Consider the following 9700-nt stretch of genomic DNA (forward strand, 5'->3'; position numbering starts at 1 on the left):
TCAAAGACCATGTAGTCCAACTGCCTGACCACTTCGGGGCTAACCAAAAGTTAAAGTATGTTAATGAAGGCATTGTCCAAATGCCTCTTAAACACTGACAGGTGTGGGGCATCATTCCCCTCACTAGGAAGTCTGTTGCAGTGTTTGAACACCCTTGCAGTTAAGAAATTTTCCTAATATCTGGTCTGAACATCCCCTGGTGCTGCTTTGGGCTGTTCCCTCGTGTCCTAATGTTGGTTAACAGGGAGAAGAGACCAGCACCTCCCTCTGTGATTCCCCTGCTCAGGAAGCTGTAGAGAGCAATCAAGTGGCCTGTTAGCCTTCTTTTCTCCAGACTAGACAAATCAAGTGTCCTCAGCCTCTCCCCACAGGATGTGCCTTCCAGACCCTTTACCAGTTTTGTTGCCCTCCTCATTCAAGTATCTTACTATCATTTTTATATTGCGGAGACCAGAACTGTACAAAATGTTCAAATTGAGTCCACTCCAATGCTAAACACGGTGTAAGAATCATCTCTTTTGACTGGCAGGCTATGCTGTGTTTAAGGCACCCCAAAATGCAGTTTGTTCTCTTGGCTGCCAGGGTGCAGTGATGCCTCATGTTAAGCCTACTGTCAACCAGCACTCCCAGATCCCTTCCTGATGAGCTGCTCTCTAGACACTCTTCTTCCAGCCTGTACCTGCGTCTGATATTACTCTGTCCCAGGTGCAGAACCCAACATTTTCCTTTGTTGAACTTCATGCTGTTGCCAATTGCCCAATGCTCCAATTTGTCTAGATCTCTCTGCAAGGCCTCTCACCCTTCCAGAGAGTCAACAGCCCCTCCCAGTCTAATGTCATCAGCAAACTTGCTGCATTCAACTTCTGCATCCAGATCATTGATATAAATGTTGAACAGGACTGGCCCTAGAATTGGGCCCTGGGGAACATCACAGGTGACTGGCCATCAAACCAGATAAATGGCTGTCACTATAATCCTATGATCGCTATCATCGAGTCAGTTTATCACACAGTGTAGAGTGAACCTTTTCATGTCACAGTTTAAAAGTATGTGAGAAATGCAAGAAGGGAGGTCTGGATTAGAAAACAATTGCATGAGCCCTTACTGAATTTATTAGTTAATTTTTTCAAGGGGAGAAGAAAGAAGAAGCACTTTCAATATGTGCAGAAGGTCTCTGTCCTTTTTTCTTAGTGTTGTGGATTCAGTGGGATGCGGGTGGTGAAAAGAAGCCTTGCTGCCTAGTAGGTGATCTTGAAACACAAGTAGATGTTCACATTGCCATCATCTGTGACCACAACAATGATTTCACACTTTATGTCATGCATTGAAGAAACAGCAAGGTGATGATAATGTTCAAGAAAAGGGCCTGATTCAACAGCAGATCCTTCACAGCTGAATTCCTCAGTCTCTGATAGTCCTCTTGTTGGACCATATTGATCAGCTCCATTCCTTCTCCTGTAGACGAAGCCACAAATGTTTCTTCCATTTGCTCCCAGCCTGCAGCTAGAGATGGGTATGGACAACATAATTTTTCTCCTTTCTCCCATTTTGTATTAAAATATTATTTTGGACTTTTTTGAACTTTGAGTCCTTAGCTCTTTTCTCTACCTGCTTTCTAAACTTAAGACTTCACTTTACCCTTACTGCGTGTCCATTTTCTCCTTCATAGTAAGGAGCTTTTCATTCACACCACTCTCTGTCTCCTTCCCTTGGTCTTTCCTTGGATTTATTCTTCTCAATTCTGTATGCATTCCTCAATGCTCACCCTCCCCACAGTGTTCTCATAATTCGCAAATGTTGTTCCTCGATGTATGTGGGTATGTGTGTAAACCTGGCCTGAATTTCTCTCCCTCTGCCCTCATATGTTCATGCCATTGTTACAGGGTAGTAAGCTGCCATTGAGGAGGGGGAGACCATCTTTATTGCTATTTTACCAGGGGAACTGAGGTACAGTGAAGCAAGGCATTGGAAGAACTGTGTAATGGCATCTGGATTCCAGTGGTTTGTGACTTGTAGGATTTTTTTTTTTTGTTTTTTTCATCTTTTCTCAACGCAATCTTTCCCATTCTCTTGTTACAAGTGTAACAGGAATGATTTTCTCTTCCCTCCTTTTCACATTCTTGCATTTGGGTAGTTTCCCCATTTCCTTCTCAACACACCTTCTCCCTGACTCTTGCATGTCTTGCTTTCTCTCTTCCCAAGCTGGCCCAGCTTTTCAGACTTGTCCCTGAATTACTGCACTTTGATCCTGTTTCCTGGGTATACTGTGTATGGGTATGCTTTGTCTCTTTGTCTCTTTGTCTCTTTGTCTCTTTGTCTCTTTGTCTCTTTGTCTCTTTGTCTCTTTGTCTCTTTCTCTCTTTCTCTCTTTCTTCTTTCTTTCTTTTTAAGAGTGACCTATTGTCACATTGAGAGGAACTGATCACTTCTGAAAAAGATGGGAGAACTTTAGGAGAACCACAATTCCAAAGATAACAATTCAGATAAAGGTCCAGAGCCATTGCCTTTTCCAGGGCACAGCCAGTCATTTATTTATTTATTTATTTTTCCAGGAATTAAGAATAGTAATTACTGACTTGCCATTGGGTAATTTAAGTTATTTTAGATACTGCTCTTTCAAGCACTGATCTGATTTTGCAGGGAGTTACACATTAGGAGCACTTGTTTCTTATTGCAGGTGGGATCTTCTAAGAATTGTTTTCTCCTTAGAGTTTTAACTCTTGCCTTGGAGATTCTTAAAGAACTTTTGGTTCCCTGCTTCCACCATGCTCTGAGGAAGCTCAGCTCTGATCTTCCCCATATCCCTTACCAGCTTGACCTGGAACCCCATCTTCTGCCCATGGTTCTTGGAGCTTCATTTAAGCTCAGGCCTGGGACTCCAGCCCCTTTCTGGGGTATGCTGTAAGCAAACCTATCTCCAGCTCTAGCTTCACCTTATCTGTTCCTGGAGAGGGACCCTATTATTCTGTCTCCCAACTTGCAGACTGACTTCTTGACTTGGCCTTGAATGTGTCATCACTATGGGCTTGCCTGACAGACACTGGACAGTCTGACTCTGGTTAGTTTCATTTGTCCTGATCCTTTCATCTCCAGCTTGACCATTGATCTGCTGCATAATCATGGACTTGTCCAATTATCTATATTCTTGACTGACTCTAACTAGCATTCCAGGTCTGCCTTGCTTGCCTTGGTGAGCAGACACTTGTCTACTGGCTCTTTGTCCCTTAGAAAGCAGCTGGAACTCAATGAAAATTAGCTTGGGTTTTCCTGAGCCCTAAGATGAACAACATGGAGCCGCACCCACCACTGAGCAGAGCCTGTGATCCCTTCCAAAGGATCAGCCTGTTTCTGGGCACTGATGTCTTCAGTGCCCATCACCTACCCAGCCACTGGGACTTTGAGTGAGGCCCCCTGCACCCCTAGTATGCCCAGTCTCTTGTGCTCCCCTGAGGTGGCCTGGACCCTTCTTTTCAAGCACAGTAGGCTTTAAGTCCCCCATATGCCATGTCCACTTCCCAGGTCCTTGTCACTTTTCCTGGCTCTTCACCATTGGAAATTGACCTGTGGCACCCTGTAGCAATTAAATCATTCTACAGCCTGTCAATTCTAAACCCTCACTCCATATGTTGTGAGAAGAACCTACCGAGAATGCAGGCTGCAGTCAGGGCCATGAGTGAACTGAGACCTTAATAGTCCTGACTTGCCTAAGCTTGTGCATCCTCCCACATTTTCTGTGTGGTTTAAGTATAGGGCTAGGCTGTGTCTGACCCTGGTTATTGTCATTGAGTCTGATCCTGGCACTGACTGACTTTCCTGCTTGAACTCAGACCTGCCTCACCATCATGGACATGCCTGCTCATCTCTTCCCCAGGCCTGTCCTTATTGCCCTGTTGCTGCTTCTCAGGGGCTATGGGGACTGGGCCCTGGTGGGTGAGGGCTCTGCCCTGCAGGTATTGTTATACTTGGTGGCTTCTTGTTCCTTAGGGAACAACTGGTCCCCATCATCATTTCACATCACTTTTCACACCTCTTCTGCATTTGTCTCTGCAAAACCAAGTTGCTGTGTCCATATCTCATCTCATCTTCTACCTTTCTTACTCTCTAAGTCTCCTCTTTCTTATCCTCCCACTTCAACATGTCTTCTCACCTGCTGATGGACTGTTTCCTTCTTGCTGTCCCTCCTTGGCTGTCCTGGTCTGGCTTTCTAGTGGTATGAAGGCATTGGAGAAGACCAGGCAGTAAGTGGCAAGGAGCATAGACACCAGATAGATGGCATATCTCAAGGAAACCATCAGGGTTGGATTACTCCTCATCCAAATCTCTTGTCCACTTGACACACTTTTGTTCCTCACCCCCCTTCAGCTAACAGTCATAATTTCCTTAGCATCACAGTCCTGGGACACATTGTGACATCACTGGGCTCTTCTGATATACAAAGGTTCTATACACTTTCAGGCAGAAACACCATGGACTTTGCCTCATAGTTAGCTAACGACATCCTAAAGCATGAAAAGAGTGTGAAAGATTTTAGGAATCAGTGAGAGCGTGTCTTTCTTCAAAGTTAGAAAGAGAGAAATTTGAATGGGTCTACATTTGATAGGACCATAATAATAGAAGGTCACCTAATATGAAATATCATATTTCATTGTCAACATTTCTTTAGCCACTCCTTTCAAGAAGTGCCCAAGGTAATTCTGAAGTTGGAATATATATCTATATAGATGGATAGATAAAAGACTGGTACAATTGAAAGGGAAAAGAAGATATAATGTCTATTGCTTTTGTGTATTTCATGTTCTTTGGGTCTTTCTGTAGAGAGTAATAAATATTAAAAAATAAATAAATCAGAATTGTAAGCATGTGTTCTTAAATGCCCTCTAGATGGTGATCTAACAATATCAAACGCAGGAACAGCTGTTCTTACAGAGTACCTATTCTAGGGGAAAACAAACAAAACAAAACAAAACAAAACAAAAACCTCATGTCTTATTAACCCTTGCCTTTCACCTTGCCAGACCAAATTGCTATTTATAGTGGAGTCTCAGTCTGGACTATGCTTTGTCTAGGACTTGAATGATAGCTTTTCACCATGTAGTCTGTGGGACGATTCTGTAATTATTTTCAAACTCACATTTAACCCCAACTATCATTTACTGTACCAAATATCTTCCACAGTTCTTGACTTTATGTAGAGTTTTATATTACCAATGGCTTTTACAATTAATTAATTAATTAATTAATTCTTTACTATTAGTAATGATCTTTATATTCAAGACTTTTTTTTTTTTTTTTCCTGAGATATTCAAAGCCTGTCTGGAATTTAGGCATGTCAGGAATTTAGCTTGTCAAATCAAGATAATAATTCTCCCAGACCTATTGAACTCACTACAGAAGTAAAAATATACAAGTATATATATACATATATATATATACATATATACTGATTTACAGACAGTGAAATCTCTGTACCAGGTGGTGATCTTTGGTCATCTTCAGCTTCTCGTTCAAAATACTCGTTATTTTTTTTCTTTAAAAAAAAATTTCCTTCCTTCCTTCCTTCCTTCCTTCCTTCCTTCCTTCCTTCCTTCCTTCCTTCCTTCCTTCCTTCCTTCCTTCCTTCCTTATTTTATTCCAGTTAATCAAAAATAAATAAATAAATGAATAGATTAATCCCAGAAAGTGTTTATTAGAATACGATTTCAGGAACCTAAATCATTCCCCCCCCCCCCCCCCAAAAAAAAAAAAAATTTAAATTAGTAAATCGAATGGTTGAATAATACATAGATGAATAAATTTGTCACATACTGTCTCCTACAGTGGGCAGTGGTGTGTGATAAGGAGTGAGATCAATATACCATATATCAGTAGCAATATACTCAGGCCTTAAGAGATCTCAAGACACAGCTCATAAGACCTAGTAAAAGGGAGTGGGACTGGAATGTGGAATTTTCAGTTCTGCCATGTGACTAGTAAAACAAGGGGCATGCTCCCTGTAGAGATCTCTGGATCTAAAGGAACCTGTACCCAATTCAGTGCTAAGATTGCATATCAAAGGTGTGCATTCCTCACAGGGAATGTGTAATACTTTCAAGTCCTCACCAGCACCTTTATTTAACCAAAGTGAATAAGTAAATAATCCCAGATGTGGAAACATACCCCTGCTGAAGTCATGGTATTCAGGTCATGGTATTCATTCTGGCATAAATCTGGGCTTCTGCCTTACCAGGAGTATTCTGAAATGGGACAATTCTACATCTTCTGTAGTGCTGACACTAGTGTTGAGGTGGCACAGTTAACCAGACAGATTAAGTGACAAAAATGTTTTAAATACAGGCATTTTGCTACATCACTAATGGGTGAGTTTTAGGTCCAGATAACTATGTGTGAAGTGGGGCAAAGAGTGGCCCTGAGTCCTCCAGCAGCTCCAGCACAAGAACCACCCCTGCCCAGCTGCTGCTGCTCACCCCTGTGCTCGGGGGAGCCATGGTCTCTGCGCAGACTGAGTGGGCTGCCACTTTCCTTTTTGCAAGTTTAACCAGCAGCAAAGCTGAGCATGTATCCCAGAGACTCACAGACAGAGACAAGACACTGACACAACCGGTCATACAGGCTGTTGCAGCCAAGGGCTGCCTTCAACATTACCTACACTCAGGACTTATGTAAAACATAGACAGCCCCCTTCCTCCTTTCCAGCTGGTAGAGTTAGAAGTTCACTGCTGCAGGCACACACAGAGTTCTCCAAGTTCATAAGCATACACACATTTGCAGATCCTCTGAGTACTGTCACAGTCTCTCTGTCTGCCCAGCACCCCAGTCCAGATCTTGGGCCTCTTACCCCCTTCATGGGTCACCTACTTGCCAGCTAGTCCAATTTGAAGTTGAGTGCAAATAAACATGCACATATACACTTGTCCCTTATGCACATCACATTCATAAGTCCCCCTGGGCATATCAGCACAGATCCCCTGTCCACCTGATTCCCCAGCCAAAGACTCACCAGCTAGTCCAGCTTGAAGTTTACTAGCAAATACATGCACACTCTTTCACACCCACCAGGTCTGGGGAAGATACAGACACTCAACCCTCAGACCAGCAGCCAGCACCAGGCACACAGGCTGTGATCTGCAGCCCCCCTCCAGCCTCTGGTGCAGAGCTCACACTTGCTTCACTCACACCAATTTGTATAATATAGATTCCTCTACAACACAGATCTAGCTTCATTAGATAATTCAACTGATTAAAAAAAAAAAAAAAAGCCTTTAAACCAAATACCTAAGTCAATGATCAAACAAAATTAGATCAATACATTATTGTTAGTGGTAAATATATCTAAAAGAAAGGTAGAGTTATAACTAGGAAAGGGATAGTATCATTTAAGAAAGGAAGCTGGGGCTTTTAGCAGAGAGAATGGGTAAAAAAGATCATCTGAGGTGGGGAAGGAACAGAAAATGTAGCTAATTTGAAGTTGTTGGATATTGCATCTAAATTGGACATATTTTGAATCAAGTTTTTTGTGCTTGGGCCTGGACATTAGGTAAGTTGACATCACTTCCTGCCTCTGAATAGGTTTAGCTTATATGCAAAATCTTGCTCAATATGGTCTTGTCCTTTTCTGGAATCATCATAACCATTTCTGCTTATTGTCACAGGAGCTGGACTGGACAACTAATTCCTGTCTAAAGCTATGCTTCTCTAACTAGGCCAAGAGATACAAGTGCATCTCTGTAGCTAATGGAATGGACTCAGTGAAGTCCAAATAACTGCCCTTGTATTCGTCTGAAGAGGGGTCCAAGGTAGAAAAGAACAATGGCTATGGATTACCCTGTTCATACTGTAGATCCAGAGGGGTGGGGAATGAGCAGCCTGTGAGAGGGGTGATGAAATTGAAACAATTGGATAAACCAGAGTTATAGCAATGATAACTCACTCTAGAAAAAAATGACTCAATATTTCATGTTTCCCTTACTTAGTTAACTCTGCAACGTGACCTGGTATGAGGTGCAAAGACAATCAAAATATCAAGCCAGTATAGTTCATTGGCTACTGCTCTCAGATTGGCCTGAGGGACAGGGATAAGACAAACTAGTTAATATATGTTTTCTCTCTCACCAAGTTGAAAGAGCTGGTGCGTGAAATCTAGTAAAGCAGCTCTCCGGTCCAGTGAAGCAGAGGACCATAGGCAGCACCAGGAAGGTTATCACTGTCTGCATCAGATGACTCCTCTGTGTGAGGTCAAAGCCCCACTGGAGTTGTAATGGGGGGGTGGAGGAGGCTATAAAGTCATTCCCAAAATGAAGCAGTGAAGGCCTAGAGGCAAGAAGGAGCCAATGAAGGGAAGAAAGGAAATGGGCTGAAAGATCATAATCAGTGAAATTCTGCATCCTACCCTAAGGCTGTATTTCTCACAGGACAGTATAGTGCCAGGCAACTAAAGCCACACCCACTGGCTGATTTTGATGCCATGATCAGAAAACTGATAGAGATGGAGAACATGGGGACACTCCAGACTGTTGTGGGGGAGTCCAAGGACATGCCTGAAGCATGTCCTTCAGAGAACCCAAAACTACAAAAGCCAGGTAATAGGGTAAAGGTAAATGGTACAAGTAGAAATGCATGAAGAAATCAGTACAGAAATAAGTGGAGAGATGCAGGGCAGGACAGAGAGCAATTGGCAGATTTAGTAGTGGACCATAGGATGGGAATGGCTGGACATCTGTAAAACAGGAATGATGGATGTTGGAAGTTCTGTGTTTAAAAAGAATGAAGATCAGACCATAAACAACTCAGTGTAGGCAGGCAGGAATTGTGGTGAAGTAACTGCTGACAGTTCTACATTATGGCAAAAGATCTGCTGTTGCAGGGAATCAACAATTACACCGCAAATTCTGAGCAACTGTTTCCCCCCTTTACATTTTTCAGTCATGCTTATTATAAGAATCATAGAATCATCTAGGTTGGAAGAGACCTCCAAGATCACCTAGTCCAACCTCTGACATAATACTGACAAGTCCTCCATTAGACCATATCACTAAGCTCTACATCTAAATGTCTTTTAAATACCTCCAGGGATGGTGACTCAACCACTTCCCTGGGAAGCCCATTCCAATGCCTAACAACCCTTTTGGTAAAAAAGTTTTCCCTAATATCCAACCTAAACCTCCCCTGGCGAAAGTGGCAAGTGGTCTACTCAAAACGGTTTCTTCATGACTCAGCATGCATTACACAGTGAGAAACACACTCCCTCTCTTTGTTCTTTTCATGAAGAATTCAGTTTCTAAGGTCATCAGCACATAGTATACCTAGAGGGACGAAAAGGAGCTGAAACATGGCTGAGGTTTCCAAACGTGTCCCTTTTTAACCACTGACGTTGGATACTGAAAAATGAAGATACCTTGGTTTTTCTAACACAGCAGATACCAGCAGCCAGGCAGTATCACCCCATGCAAGAGATTAACATAACATTATTATCTTAGAGGTTTCATTTAGTTTACTATGGCACAGTTAAAAAAAAAAAAAAAAAAAAAAAAAAAGTTTCTGAACTGGGAGTGATAGCAGCAATTCAACAATTGATGCTTTTTATTTCAAAAAAACTGTGCAGATTAGATTTCACTGAATCATGGACAATAAATGTCACTTTCTTTTCTCACTCTCTATTTGTAAGTTTTCTGTTTTAGTTTGCTATTTTCTTGATTGCTAATAT

Source organism: Anas acuta, chromosome 1, assembly GCF_963932015.1.
Source record: "Anas acuta chromosome 1, bAnaAcu1.1, whole genome shotgun sequence".
In the NCBI taxonomy this organism is placed as follows: domain Eukaryota; kingdom Metazoa; phylum Chordata; class Aves; order Anseriformes; family Anatidae; genus Anas; species Anas acuta.